Source organism: Pyrus communis, chromosome 11 (assembly GCF_041283825.1).
Source record: "Pyrus communis isolate YQ-2024b chromosome 11, ASM4128382v1, whole genome shotgun sequence".
Classification (NCBI taxonomy): Eukaryota; Viridiplantae; Streptophyta; class Magnoliopsida; order Rosales; family Rosaceae; genus Pyrus; species Pyrus communis.
The window spans coordinates 31149448-31166271 of NC_142575.1; positions in this window are offsets into that span (position 1 = coordinate 31149448).

The following is a 16824-nucleotide window of genomic DNA, read 5'->3' on the forward strand; positions in this document are numbered from 1 at the left end:
GGGATGTGAATTTTGTTTGACATAAAGCCGATTCCGAGCCAACAAGGTTCCTTACTTTGTGAGTGTTGGGGGGGACATTTATCACATGCAGCCTTATTCTTGCTTTGCAAATAGGTTATTTTCACACCTTGAACCATTCACTTTTCGGTCACAAAGGAGTAATCTTTTCTGTTGCACCAAAACTCGCCCTTGAAATTTGTTTGACATGCTTAGCAAATTTCAAGCTCCAGTAACATTGGGTAAATAGTGAGCTAAAGGAAGAACTGAAAACCCTGTGCTCTCACGTTTTACAATAAATTTATAACCGACAAGAACTGATTCGCACTGACTTTTGTCAAGTTGGTGTTAATGGAGGAGAGTGAACATTTCCTCTTTAATTGGTGGTTAATATTACTCAACTCTTGATTAAAATTCTAAGTACTGATCCATGTCATTAAGTGTGCCCCGAGAATAGTACGATATTCATTGATAACAGTTATTGTACAAGAGGATAGAGTGCATAATATAGCGTTATTAAATTTTGTCGAGGCTTTCAACTTAACCAAGAAAAAAAGTACAACAACCAAGCGTTATCCCACTAAATGTGAATCCTAGAAAACTATCGCCCTCAGTTTTGCGCCTAGTCTTCCATTAACTCCAAGTATTCCTTACCTTCTTTTAAGTTCCACAATTCATACGTATAGAAAACAAGTGCAAGCTACACCTATATGTAAAGCAAATCGAGCAAGACGGTGTGCATCACCATTAGCTTGACCAATATGATTAAACCGTAAAATCATCTGCAATGTTATGTCCTGGCATCGACTACATATCCTCAACCACATGACCAAAAGGGAGAAAGTGGTGTTTCACATCCGATTATTATTTTCACTAACATTTACAGTTGTCAGGACACACGACTGCACTACTAATAAACTTCCTTATAAATGACAATTATGATCGAAGGACTACAATTAAACATTTGGAAAGTTAAGTTTGAAGCCCAATGATGATATCTAGTTATCTACATATACCGTCCATAAAGTTGTTTGGTTGTGGGATCAAATGCCACTAGTTTTTATAGCTTATGTCTGCTAATTTAGTGCAATAATTAGTAGGCAGCCATTTACCTTGAGGACATGTTGCAGGATTCAAGTACCCTATATTTATTTTTTGTCTAAGTGAAAATTATATATGTATAAAAATGGCGATTCCAAGAGAATAAAGCTTTCCATTTTATGAGAGTAGAACGTCTAACATGCGCAACTTTATTTGTTTTGTAAAGAGACGGTTTCTACAACTCAAATATGTAATCTTCTAGTCACAAAAGAGCAACATTTTTGTTGTGCTAAGACTCGCCCTCTTGCATGAAACCATGAAACTATACACGCATGGTTTAAATTAATGGAAGAAAAAGTTGTCGCTAACATGGTCAAAAGTGTGAAGGAGTGCGCTTTGTTAACATATTTGTAGAAACCATTAATTCGATTCCATCATCTTTCTTGGTAAAGATCATAAAGTTGAGATGACCAATTTATAAAATATTAGGATTACGAAAGAAAAAGAGTATGCACAACTAGAATTGGTTATGAAATTTTTAATTGAAAATAAAATTTGGTTGCACTAAACCTACAAGTCATATATAACATTGTCAAAAGCTCTTTTATTGTCTATTTCGTGCTCTTTTAGCTTTTATTTTTAATAAAATTTTAAAACCAAATTTTGTTTTTGCATATTTTTCGTGGAAGAAGGTAGAAAGGGTGAGATAAATTATTGAGAAATGCTAAGGGGACTCTTTTAAAAGTGATACTTTTTATGGATTCTCTGTCATCTAACCGTTTACTTCAATTTTGGTGTCAACATTATAAAACATTATACAAAAAAAATAAAATGGCAGAGAATTTATGGAGAATTTAACCTCTAAATTATTATTAAACCGAACTTTAAGGATTTTAACCAGAGAAGAGACTAGGTGAAACAAAGAGACCCATTTTATTGGTTACAAAATTTCAAAGGTCTATTTTCTTCTGGTTGGCCATTGTAAAACAAAATCAGAGATACGTAAAAGATTTTTAAAAGCAAAGTCAATGGCTAGGGCTCGAACATGTACAAGAGCAAAATATTCTTGTCAGCCTAATGCTAGCTAACTGATAGGAGCATATTTATGCTATTTAGTTGTGTTGTTTCCTTACACTTAGTGAGTTAATTACTATGTATTTCAGTCTTTTAAAGTATTTTCGTGTGTTTTTAGGTCCTAATGGCAAAAGGAGCAAGAAAGTGCATTTTGAGGCTATTTGGAGCATTTTTAGGCATGGAATGGATAGCTTAATCATGGAGCAAAGAGGATGGACGAAATTGAAGACTAGAAGAGCTAGGAAAGGCTACAAATCTGGTGGAAGAAGTTCTATTCCAATGAAGATAAGGAAGAAGCAAGAAACAAGGAATCTTATCCAAACCTTATCTTATCCAAACCTTATCTTATCCAACCTTATCCATACCTTATCTTATCCTATCTCTAACATTATCCTATCCTATCCTATCCAAATCAGATTGGGACCTAAACCTAGCTACTTAGGGAGAATCAATTACACATTTAGGCACATAATTCAGTTTCTAGAAGCCTTATCCACTAAATTGCCGCAAGAACTCCATTCCTTGTAGGTTTAGGAATTGCAATCCTTTTCCTACACTAATATCATGTTTCCTTGGCCCTTTAGGTTTAGGAATCTGCCTAAACCTTCCCTTCTAGAAACCTTATCTCAGCCCTATGCATGTGCCGCACCAAAGACCTTCTAGAATCCCTAAATCCTAGCCGAATTCCCTATTTCCAATTCCCTTTGGTTTCTGCCTTAAGATACCCCTTTTTCAATAGGATTAGGCAATCCTTTTCCTACACTAAGTGTGCCAAACTAGCCTATATAAACAGCCTTGCCGTGCCATTTAATCACAACCACCCCTTCACACAACATTCATACATTCCTTCAGAAAACACCCTTTGCCGTGACCTTGCATCCACCCATCCATCATTCCCCTACTTCCATACATCCATCCCAACCTCCATACACCACCATAATCCCTTGCCGCACCACCATACACACCTAAACCCATCCAAAACCCAGAAAATCATCCACAAACTCACCCTAGACCCTTGTGCCGTGATCTAGCAAGGAGGAGAAGAAGGAAGACCAAGCCTTGGGCGTTTGTACATTCAAGTGGAGTGTTGGACGTGTCTAGGTGTAATCTATCTTTTATTTTCAATGTTTAAATCTATATTGCTTTGTTTTGTCATGAACATGAGAGGCTAAACTCGTTTTAGCCTAGGGATGCTTTGAAACCATGATTACGTTTATAATATGAGTTGATAAATTCCAGTTGTGATTTCATAAATTGTGAATGCAATTTACTTAACCGTTTGATGGATAACTTATTCTTGTATGTTTATTAGGGAGGCCTACTTAATTTGCATGCTTGAATTTGGTGCTAGAATATAAGGGTGTTTCACATAATCGTCACAAACTTATATTCACAAGTAGTTAAGGTTGTTTTCACAATCATGTTAAGTAAATTCCTAGCATGCGTATCATGATGTCATAGTTACAAGTGCTTTGTCAATACTTATGATTTCCATTGAACGTAATGATCTTTAACCGTATCTCTATTATGATGTCATGTAGGGGACGTTTTGAGGAATGCTTTGGGTTGTCGTATGATGTCATCCAATCCACTAACTTAAGGGAAATCTGAGGGTTAATTAGTGATGTCACGGTTAATCTGGGGTGTTGAGGTTCATGGTTTATCGGAAAAGCAACTGGAAATCAATTTATGTTAGAAAGTATCATGTGTGGAGAAGTATCCCTTGGCTATCCCATCATCCATTAGTTTTTCTAAAATTCGTCCAAAATCTGTTTTAAAGTTTTAAGTTACTTGTTTTCTTTTAAATTCGTCCAAAATCAAAACCCCCTTTCTTATTTGTTCCAAATCTGTCCAAAAGAGTCTCTTTGAGTCTTTAGAGTCAAAACCAAGTGTATTTTCGTCCAAATTAAGTCCTAGAGTCTAAATTGAGTCTTTTGGTTGTTTTAAGTTGTTTTGAGTCTTTTAAAGTTGTTTTGAGTCATACAAGTTAGTAAGAGTGTTTTGAGTTTATTTAAAGTGTTTTAAAGCTTATTTTAACTTCTTTGAGTCAATTTTTATTAGGTTAGCAATCCCTCCTAATCCCCGGCCTAGAACGATCCCTACTTATATCTATACTACAATTGTCAAAAAGAGGGTTTAATTTGTGTGCTTATATAATTCGCATCAAATTTTTGGCGCCGTTGCCGGGGATTAGCAATTTTGCTAATCCCCCGTTGTTTCTTTTTGTTTCTTTTTATTTTCGTTTTGTTTTAGCTACTGACCTAATTTCTTTTCTTGTTTATAGGTACTAGTTTATGACTCGTAGTTCTCAAACCATTAGTGCAAACATCTTGGATTTCGACGACGATTTTGAGCGCACTTTGAGGAAGAAGAAGAAGAACCCAGAATCTAGTACGTCTCCCAACCTTGAGGAGGAGGAAGAGCCAACGCCAAGGGAGGAAACCATGGCAGTGGACAACCGTACAATCAAGGAGCTTTCGGCTTCGGGAATGGCCAATGCCGCACCCTTGTGCATCCAATACCCAAGGGCGGCTCAAGACAAGACCGACGAATTTGAATTGAAGTCAAGCTTGTTGCACCACATTCCAAAATTCCATGGATTATCCATGGAGGATCCTAACAAGCATTTGAAGGAGTTCGAGGTAGTATGTTCAAGCATGACTCCAGTTAACGTTGATGGTAGTATTTTGATGATGAAGGCTTTCCCGTTCTCACTATTGGAGAAGGCCAAAGATTGGTTATACGAGTTAGCACCCGGAACGGTCACTTCTTGGGAGAGCATGAAAAGGGCGTTTCTTGAAAAGTTCTTTCCTACTTCAAGAGTCATTCTCTTGCGAAAGAAGATTAGCGGAATTCAACAAAGTCAAGGGGAGTCTTTTCCAACATACTACGAGCGTTTTAAAACCATCGTTGCATCATGTCCTCAACATCAAATGAAGGAGGAGCTTCTACTTCAATACTTCTATGAAGGTCTTCTTCCCATTGAAAGGCAAATGCTTGATGCTTCGGCGGGAGGAGCGTTGGTGGATAAAACCCCTATGGCAGCCAAGAACCTTATTGCAAACCGGGCTCTCAATGCACAACAATACGAAGGAATTGGGCAAAGGGACCCCCCACGGCAACAAGTGAATGAGGTAAGTTCTCAATCCGACATTCAAACTCAATTAGCTAATCTTACTTCTCTTGTGTCTCAGATGGCCGAAGGAATGAAGATCCAAAATCCAATTGTATGCGGCGTATGTTCTATTCAAGGTCATCCTTCGGACAAGTGCCCTCAATTGATTGAGAATGGAGGATGGGAGAGTGCAAATGCCATTGGCTTTCCAAGCCAAAATCAGCCAAGGAATGATCCATATTCCAATACATACAATCCGGGTTGGAGAGACCATCCAAATTTCAAGTGGAGGGAGCCTCAACAACCTTACCAACAAGGAGGCTTTAGGCAGCAACCCCCGGGGTTTTATACCAAAACCCACGGCCAAGACCAAAACCAACCCCAATCCGCCCAAAACCATCAAGGTACATCTTTAGATAATGCTACAATTCTTAAGTTACTTACTGGTTTGTCTCAGGGGCAAGAAAATCAAAACAAGGCAATGCAAAGCCAAGACAAAAGGGTGGACCATTTAGAAAAGCAAATAGGGCAGATTGCGGAGTTTGTGGGACAATTCCGAGACCAAGGCAAGCTTCCAAGTTCAACCATTGTCAATCCAAAGGGAGGGTTCGAATCTGCCAAAGCAATTACTTTGAGGAGTGGAAAAGAAGTTGGCACTACATCCACACCACCCAAAACAAGTCCTAATGATGAAGAGATGTTGCAACATGAAGAGGAGGCTGCAAACAAGCCCACGGCAAGGACACAACATCCATTGCCGCAAGCATCTAAGGACACTACTTCATCCAATACATCCCATTCGGCCACCAAAGGTAAGTTAGGTTCAAATTTGATTAATTCTAACCCCGTTCCACCCAATGTTCATTTTCCTCACAGATTTTTGCAAACAAAGAAGGAGGAGCATGAGAAGGACATTCTTGAGACATTTAGGAAAGTTCAAGTCAATATTCCACTCCTAGATGCCATAAAGCAAGTGCCCAAATACGCTAAGTTCTTGAAGGAATTGTGCACTACAAGGAAGAGGCCGTCACATAAAGAGGTAGTAAGGGTAAGTGAGAATGTTTCCGCTGTTTTACAAAGAAAATTACCACCAAAGTGCAAAGATCCAGGTAGCTTTACAATCCCTTGTATTATTGGTCAAACTAAGTTCGAACATGCTATGTTAGACTTAGGAGCTTCAATTAACGTCATGCCATACTCTATTTATGCTTCAATGAACCTTGGTGAATTGAAAAATGATGGTGTGATTATTCAATTAGCCGATAGATCTAATGCCTATCCAAAGGGAGTTTTGGAAGATGTTTTGGTGCAGGTGAACAATTTGATCTTCCCGGCGGATTTCTATGTCCTTGAAATGGAGGAAACCACCCATGCTCCATCCTTGCCAATTCTTCTTGGGAGGCCATTCATGAAGACGGCACGAACTAAGATAGACGTGTTTAAAGGCACTTTAACAATGGAATTCGATGGGGAAGTGATTGATTTTAATATTTCTGAAACTATGAGATTTCCTAATGATGATCACTCATGTTTCTCTATTGATATTCTTGATTCTTTGGCGCAGGCACACCTTGATCAATTGCATGGCGATACACTTGAAACGGTCTTTACAAATGGCATAGAATTGAAGGATCACATGGCTGCCACCATAGCAACCCACGGCACACAAGTGAACACCCATGCCGTGGCCTTAGATGAAGATATAATTGAGACCGTGGCATCCCTAGAATCATTGCCACGGCTCCAAGGTAAGTCCCCTAGTCCAATTTCAATTCCAATTTCGACTAATAAGTTGCTTCCTTCTATAGAACAACCACCTACACTTGAGCTCAAACCATTGCCAAATCACTTGAAGTATGTGTTTTTGGGCGAGCAAGACACATTGCCCGTCATTATAGCTTCATCACTCACGGCACAAGAGGAGGAGAAATTGGTGAGGGTTCTAAAAGAGCACAAGACGGCCATTGGGTGGACTTTGGCCGATATCAAGGGTATTAGTCCTACCACGTGCATGCATCGAATTCTCATGGAAGAAGGCGCCAAACCATCAAGGGAAGCCCAACGTCGACTCAACCCACCAATGATGGAAGTAGTGAAGAAGGAAATCATCAAATTGCTTGATTGTGGCGTCATCTATCCCATCTCGGATAGTTGTTGGGTTTCACCGGTCCAAGTGGTTCCCAAGAAGTCCGGAGTCACGGTGGTGAAGAATGAAGAAGATGAACTTGTGCCTACACGTATTCAAACCGGTTGGAGGGTGTGCATTGACTATAGGAAGCTAAATGCCGCAACAAGGAAAGATCACTTCCCTTTGCCATTCATTGATCAAATGCTTGAAAGGTTAGCCGGTCATTCTTTTTATTGCTTTCTTGATGGTTATTCGGGATATAATCAAATTGTCATAGCGCCGGATGATCAAGAAAAGACCACCTTTACTTGTCCATTTGGTACTTTTGCATATCGTCGTATGCCATTTGGCTTATGCAATGCACCGGCCACTTTCCAACGATGCATGGTAAGTATATTCTCCGATTATGTTGAAAAGATAATTGAAGTATTTATGGACGATTTTAGTGTCTTTGGGGACTCATTTGATGATTGCTTGCATAATCTTACTTTAATCTTGCAAAGATGCATGGAAACTAACCTTGTTTTGAATTGGGAAAAATGTCATTTTATGGTTAAACAAGGCATAGTTTTGGGCCATATCATCTCTGAAAAAGGAATTGAAGTTGATAAGTCTAAAATAGATCTTGTACGCTACTTACCCTCTCCTACTTCGGTTAGAGAGGTTCGTTCTTTTCTTGGCCATGCAGGATTCTATAGGCGATTTATCAAGGATTTCTCCAAGATTGCACAACCCCTATGCCGTCTCCTACAAAAAGAAGTGGCGTTTGAGTTCAACGAGGAGTGTGAGAAGGCATTCAAGCTTCTCAAGGACAAGCTTACCACGGCACCTATCATCCTTCCACCTGATTGGACATTGCCTTTTGAGCTCATGTGTGATGCATCCGATTATGCAATAGGGGCTGTTTTGGGTCAAAGGAAGAACAAGCATTCCCACGCCATCTACTATGCTTCTAGGACCTTGAACGATGCTCAATTAAACTATTCTACCACTGAAAAAGAACTTCTTGCCGTTGTATTTGCTTTAGATAAGCTTCGTTCATATTTACTTGGCACTAAAGTGATTGTATTTTCTGACCATGCAGCTCTTAGGTACTTATTCACTAAAAAGGAGGCCAAACCACGGCTCATTAGATGGATGCTTCTTCTCCAGGAGTTTGATATTGAAATTCGAGACAAGAAAGGGAGTGAGAACGTAGTTGCTGACCATTTAAGTCGTTTGATGTGCAATGAGGACTCCTTACCCATCCAAGAGACTTTCCCCGATGAACAATTGCTGTCCATTAAGGTATGTGAACCTTGGTATGCCGATTTGGTCAATTTTTTGGTGTCAAAACGTGTTCCAAGTACCCTAGCAAGGCACCAACGTGATAAGTTAAAGAAAGAGGCACGGTTTTATGTATGGGATGACCCATATTTGTGGAAGTTTTGTGCAGATCAGATTGTGCGTCGTTGTGTGCATGATTGTGAGTTTAATTCGATTCTAACATTTTGTCATACTTATGCTTGTGGTGGACACTTTGGCACACAACGCACTGCCCTTAAAGTGTTAGAATGTGGTTTTTATTGGCCAACAATCTTTAAAGATGCTAGAACATTTTGTTTAACTTGTGATCGTTGCCAACGAATGGGAAATATAGGTGCAAGGGACCAAATGCCGCAAACACCTATCTTTAACGTTGAAATTTTTGATGTTTGGGGCATTGATTTCATGGGTCCTTTCCCATCTTCGTTTGGCTTTACTTATATTTTGCTTGCGGTCGATTATGTCTCAAAATGGGTGGAAGCCAAAGCCACCCGTACTAATGATTCTAGAGTTGTTGCAGATTTTATAAAGACTAACATTTTTGCTAGATTTGGGATGCCTCGAGTGCTTATTAGTGATGGAGGCTCTCACTTTTGTAATCGTACCATTGAAGCACTACTCAAGAAGTATCAAGTCACACATAAGGTCTCAACACCTTACCATCCCCAAACCAATGGCCAAGCCGAGGTGTCCAATAGAGAAATCAAGCAAATCTTGGAGAAGACCGTTGGACCAACAAGAAAAGATTGGAGTGTGCGTTTGGAGGATGCATTATGGGCCTATAGGACGGCATACAAGACACCAATAGGCATGTCCCCTTTTCGGCTAGTGTATGGCAAGCCATGTCATCTCCCCGTGGAGTTGGAGCACAAGGCTCATTGGGCGATCAAGACATTCAATATGGACATAGATGTGGCTGGAATGCATAGGAAGTTGCAATTGAATGAACTTGAGGAACTTAGGCGTGAAGCATATGAGAATGCGTGCATTTACAAGGAAAAGACCAAAGCTTTTCATGACAAGATGATCCGAAGCAAAACATTCTCCATAGGGCAAAAAGTTTTACTTTTTAATTCCCGCCTTCGTTTATTCCCTGGTAAGCTACGTTCTAAATGGATTGGACCTTTTGTTGTTACTAATGTTTTTTCACATGGCGCAGTTCAAATCCAAAGCTTGAGGAATGGCCAAGAATTCAAGGTGAACGGGCATCGTTTGAAGCCCTATTATGCAAATGTTGAAGGGCAAGTTGTGGAGGATATCACACTCCATGCCGTGGGCTCCAAGTGAGAATATGAAGATGGCTCGTCCGGCTGCACGACGTTAAAGAAAGCGCTTCTTGGGAGGCAACCCATGCATTCAACGAGAGAGGATGTGGGCAATTCACCAATTCAAGCTACAAAATCAGATTTGCGTTCCTCAATCTCTATCTCTTTATTATTTTTATTTTGTCATGTTAGTTTGTTTATATTGTTTGTGTGGATGTGAGTCTTTGTGTGAAACATTGAGGACAATGTTTGATTTAAGTGTGGGGGGGTAAACAAAGTGTTTTTCATGCAAATTCGTGGGATTTTATCACCCATCATTTCTAAAGTTGTTTCACACTGTTTTTAAGTGTTTTTAGAGTGTTTTGAAGTGTTTTTATGTCTTTTGGTCAGAAAATCCGAAAATTTACAAAAAAGTTACAAAATAGTTTTGAAAAACCCAAAAAGAGTTGTTTTTAAGTTGTTTTTGTGTGTTTGTTTGTGTCTTAGGTCACTTTCCAACACAATGATGAGGATTTGGTTTTTAATTGCATGACTATTAAAGAATGTTGTAAACATGGCTGGAAGTTGATTTATGCTTTGGTTTATGCTTGGTTATGGTTATAATTTATGAATTCACATGTAATTACAAAGATAAAATCAGTTTTTGTAACATGCTTGAAGGAAGAAACTCAAACTAACGCTACATCCTTGAGAGACTTGAGCCTATAACGTTCTTTGGAGAGTATAATCTGTGATTTCTTGTTTTCTAAAGTCGTTGCATGATCTCATCATTCTTTGCTTGGTTGCTATTTAGAATGCATTTCATTATAGTTCCAAATACTAGAACTCATGCCCATTTCATTCAAAGCATGATATTGATTGCATAACATACAATAAGATGAAGTTGTTAGTCAAGCCAGAGCCAAAAAGCCTATCCCTTTTCATATGTATTGTAGGATTAACCCTCTTGAGCCTTTTCAAAGCCTATTTTCTTTGTTAGCCACATTATCCTCACCTAGCCTAGATTAGGACTTTCCATACCTTTGTTCTTAAAAGGATAGTAAAGCACGACTTAGGGTGAACTCCTTTGGTCAATATATGGCGGAAAACGAGTGTGGGGGAAGATGATAGGGCACGAAAAAGAAAAAAAAAAAAAAAAAAAAAAAAGAAAAGAAGAGAAATTCGTGGAAAAATCAAAAGAAAATAGAAAAGTGTTGAAAAGAAAGAAAAAGAGTTGAAAAAGAAGTGAGAATGAACTCACAAGTGTTGGTTGTTGAAGGAAGGGTCCAAAAGAGTGAAATTGACCCTAAATGTTGCATGAATCTTCCCTTGTGTGTACAAATTGATTTCGGCCATTTGAAGTGAGTTTACGTGTCAAATTCATTACTTTGCTTACTATTGCTTTAAGAACGTTTGTTTATCCTTACCCTTCTTTGTTAGCCAATACCTTAGCCCCGTTACAACCCTCAACTTCTATCTTGATGTTATGTGTTCAATATGTGGAGTTTGAATTTGGTATGAGCATATGGAATCACTGGTTCTCGTTCTAAGTAGTAGCATTCCATTCATGAGATCATATTCATGTCATTGTCGTAAATCCAGAAAATGCTTTCTTTGATATAACATATGTGAGTGTTAGTCTTCATATTTACATCAATCTTCTCACATATACCTAGTGTAGGGTGTGAAGTTAGAAAATCTGTGTGAAAATAGAGTGCATTCTAAGTGAGGAATTGAGGGAATTCTCTAAGGCATGTTACTACATTCAAAACATTGTTTTAATTGATTGTATGTGAACTAATAAGTAGTAACTATGATTAAGTGTTTGTGAAGTGTAAAGAAAGCTAAAAACCGTGGGGATGATGTTCTCTAATGTGTCATGTTCGTTGGAAATCCCTGAGATACATGTTGGAAGGATTAGAATGTGTTTTATTTTGTTTTTGATTTATTTCGTTTTGCTCGAGGACTAGCAAAAGCTAAGTGTGGGGGAATTTGATAGGAGCATATTTATGCTATTTAGTTGTGTTGTTTCCTTACACTTAGTGAGTTAATTACTATGTATTTCAGTCTTTTAAAGTATTTTCGTGTGTTTTTAGGTCCTAATGGCAAAAGGAGCAAGAAAGTGCATTTTGAGGCTATTTGGAGCATTTTTAGGCATGGAATGGATAGCTTAATCATGGAGCAAAGAGGATGGACGAAATTGAAGACTAGAAGAGCTAGGAAAGGCTACAAATCTGGTGGAAGAAGTTCTATTCCAATGAAGATAAGGAAGAAGCAAGAAACAAGGAATCTTATCCAAACCTTATCTTATCCAAACCTTATCTTATCCAACCTTATCCATACCTTATCTTATCCTATCTCTAACATTATCCTATCCTATCCTATCCAAATCAGATTGGGACCTAAACCTAGCTACTTAGGGAGAATCAATTACACATTTAGGCACATAATTCAGTTTCTAGAAGCCTTATCCACTAAATTGCCGCAAGAACTCCATTCCTTGTAGGTTTAGGAATTGCAATCCTTTTCCTACACTAATATCATGTTTCCTTGGCCCTTTAGGTTTAGGAATCTGCCTAAACCTTCCCTTCTAGAAACCTTATCTCAGCCCTATGCATGTGCCGCACCAAAGACCTTCTAGAATCCCTAAATCCTAGCCGAATTCCCTATTTCCAATTCCCTTTGGTTTCTGCCTTAAGATACCCCTTTTTCAATAGGATTAGGCAATCCTTTTCCTACACTAAGTGTGCCAAACTAGCCTATATAAACAGCCTTGCCGTGCCATTTAATCACAACCACCCCTTCACACAACATTCATACATTCCTTCAGAAAACACCCTTTGCCGTGACCTTGCATCCACCCATCCATCATTCCCCTACTTCCATACATCCATCCCAACCTCCATACACCACCATAATCCCTTGCCGCACCACCATACACACCTAAACCCATCCAAAACCCAGAAAATCATCCACAAACTCACCCTAGACCCTTGTGCCGTGATCTAGCAAGGAGGAGAAGAAGGAAGACCAAGCCTTGGGCGTTTGTACATTCAAGTGGAGTGTTGGACGTGTCTAGGTGTAATCTATCTTTTATTTTCAATGTTTAAATCTATATTGCTTTGTTTTGTCATGAACATGAGAGGCTAAACTCGTTTTAGCCTAGGGATGCTTTGAAACCATGATTACGTTTATAATATGAGTTGATAAATTCCAGTTGTGATTTCATAAATTGTGAATGCAATTTACTTAACCGTTTGATGGATAACTTATTCTTGTATGTTTATTAGGGAGGCCTACTTAATTTGCATGCTTGAATTTGGTGCTAGAATATAAGGGTGTTTCACATAATCGTCACAAACTTATATTCACAAGTAGTTAAGGTTGTTTTCACAATCATGTTAAGTAAATTCCTAGCATGCGTATCATGATGTCATAGTTACAAGTGCTTTGTCAATACTTATGATTTCCATTGAACGTAATGATCTTTAACCGTATCTCTATTATGATGTCATGTAGGGGACGTTTTGAGGAATGCTTTGGGTTGTCGTATGATGTCATCCAATCCACTAACTTAAGGGAAATCTGAGGGTTAATTAGTGATGTCACGGTTAATCTGGGGTGTTGAGGTTCATGGTTTATCGGAAAAGCAACTGGAAATCAATTTATGTTAGAAAGTATCATGTGTGGAGAAGTATCCCTTGGCTATCCCATCATCCATTAGTTTTTCTAAAATTCGTCCAAAATCTGTTTTAAAGTTTTAAGTTACTTGTTTTCTTTTAAATTCGTCCAAAATCAAAACCCCCTTTCTTATTTGTTCCAAATCTGTCCAAAAGAGTCTCTTTGAGTCTTTAGAGTCAAAACCAAGTGTATTTTCGTCCAAATTAAGTCCTAGAGTCTAAATTGAGTCTTTTGGTTGTTTTAAGTTGTTTTGAGTCTTTTAAAGTTGTTTTGAGTCATACAAGTTAGTAAGAGTGTTTTGAGTTTATTTAAAGTGTTTTAAAGCTTATTTTAACTTCTTTGAGTCAATTTTTATTAGGTTAGCAATCCCTCCTAATCCCCGGCCTAGAACGATCCCTACTTATATCTATACTACAATTGTCAAAAAGAGGGTTTAATTTGTGTGCTTATATAATTCGCATCAAATATAATTCGCATCACTAACCACATTGCATGGTGAATCTTAAACCACTATTAAGAAAGTTTGACCCAATTTCTAATCATTTAGTATGAAAATTAGTTGGTTGATCAATTTTATTTACTTTGGGACATTTTTTTTTCACACATTTATTAGGTCCAATTCGTAATTTAGTTTAACAATTTGAATCGTTTATCTTTTAAGTCTTTCATTGAAAATCATATACTTAAGAGTGTTGTAATTAAGTTTAGAATCTTATTGTATTTCTATATTTATTGTATATCAGGAAAGAACTCTTTTCACAACACAAGGACGACATGTAAATGACAAAGTTAACCTCACACATGAGGCTCGCATGCATGATATTAACTAAAAGTTAACAAAACTTTTATTTTTGGGCATAATTCATAACGGACTTCACCATAAAGGTATTAATCCTAATTTTTTTACTACTTTCCGATGACCCTATCCCACGTGGCCAAATATCCAACTTGGCCCTTGTCAATATATTAATCTGATCACAGGTTTTTTTTTTTCGCATCTTTATTTACTAATCTCTCTTTTGTTTCAATAATGGATTCCATTATTATAAGTATTGGTTAAAATTACCAAAGTTGAGTAAGATGCTTTTGGTCCACACCATAAGGAATACACTATATTTCTGTTCCAAAGGAAATATAAAAAATAGTAATGACAGTTTTCTAGACACCCTAATTTACAAAGAGGGTGTCTGAAACTCGGATGCTAAAAGGCAAGCACACTATTCATATCAAATGGCCCAACTCTTAAATTGTGTTTGTCCTTCAACACATAATTCTATGTTTTAATTTGGTTAATAGCGTTATTGTGTAAGGAGCAAGTTCTCACATTTAGAATGCCTGGGTCTCTAAATCTTGCTTTCCTATTTGATTCCATGAACTATATATAGGGAGGGGAACCAAAACTAATCACTAATCATCTTCTCCTAATTAAGGTGATATACGGAGAAACCCCGTGCAAAATCAAATTATTCATGTTAGCCAAGATTCGAAGACGAGCATTTTCGAGCATCAAAACATGCCTGCAGTGTACCTATCTGTTAAATTATGAGCTACCTAGATGTATGTTCTCAAAAGATGGTGTAACATGACCTAAATAGTAAACAAACAAAAAAAATTCATGCAAATAAAAATGGAAAAATGCTTGCCTACTCAAAGATGAGTAGGAATTCCTACTCAAAATTCTCCGTGTTTGAATCACAGAGTTTCGTGCTTATGATCAGAATCATTCATCTTATGAATCACTCTGTAAAGAACACCTTTACAAAAATGAATTAAAACTATAGTTGTTTAGTCAATCTATTGTAGTAAATACATATGTAGAAGGTTTGTAATGATTTTATCAGTTCCGTTTATCTATTTTTATACAGTTCAATGACTAAACAACTTTATATTTGATTGATTTTTTGCAGAGGTGATTTTTATAGAGTGATTTATAATATGAATAGTTCTACTCCTAAATACGAAGTTCTATGAATTGACAACGAACAATTTTGAGTTGAACTCCTACTCATCCTTCGAGTAGCTAAATATTATTCATAAAAATGTGTAATTTTTAGAGTTAAAGCTCCAATAATGCACATCTATAACTATTGGATCTTCCCAGACAATTATAAGCCCTGAGAACTGGCAATAAAAACAATATGAAATTCACGTATGCAAATTGTCAGGTTTATATAACTTCTGATTTCCAATTCCACAAATTACAGTAAATTCTGATCCAATTTTTTTTTAAAATAATTTGGATTTTATTGAGTACGATGACAGATAAGGAAGGAATTATACTTATCTAATATTAGGAAAGCATGGGACGGTCTGGGATTTTTGTTATCGGAACCAGTTTAGGCAAAGCATTCATCTTGCTGCTCAGTGCCCTAGTCTTTTTCTGATGGGAAAAATATAGTAATTTATAGTATTGCAGTACTATTTTTCTTTGATTTCGAAACTAGTCGCAGTTCCTTGAATTACAGAGGCATTGATTCTTGAAATTAATGCATGATTCAGGCCACACAATATAAAGCAGATTAGAGTTTTAAGGACGAATAGTGATTTTCACGCCTTCATGTTCTTCCCATGCACACTCTTTTTAATTTTTTTTTAGCGTTTCAATTCAATAATTAAATGAGGATCAATTGATAAAAAAATAAGTGCAAAATGATAAAACGAGAATGAGAAAATCAACGACCCAGCTGAGAGCCAAACCATACTCCACTTCGCGTCAGCTGGGTACAAGTGGGCTAGATCAACTTTAATTGAAATAAAACCCTTTATTTAGCTGTAAATTTCATGACTAAAAATGGTTCGGGGGTCTTTTCTTGTTCCGTTATGTAGCAATGCATGTTGGCTCGGTAATTTGCTTTAATTAAGCAAACTCGCTCTGGGGTTATTGCCTGCAGGGATGTGTTAATGCAAGATTTGGTGCATGAACCACAATATTTCCTTTCAACCAGGGTTTTTTTTTTTTTTTTTTTTTTTTTTTGACAAACAATATGATATTTTTACAAGAAGTAACTAGTCCACAAGTTGTGCCCATGCATCACAATAGAACTACCTATAGCACAGTATCGATCTCATTACAAAAACAGTATCATCATTGCATCATTAAGATCAGTTGAACATGAGACTTCCTCTATTCAGATAACTAGGTTAAAAGCCTAATAGGTTATTAGGTTTATGACTCAATTTCAAATGCTCGGGAAGTTTCATTGGTGTTAATTTTGCCTAACAAGTATGAACATATGTGG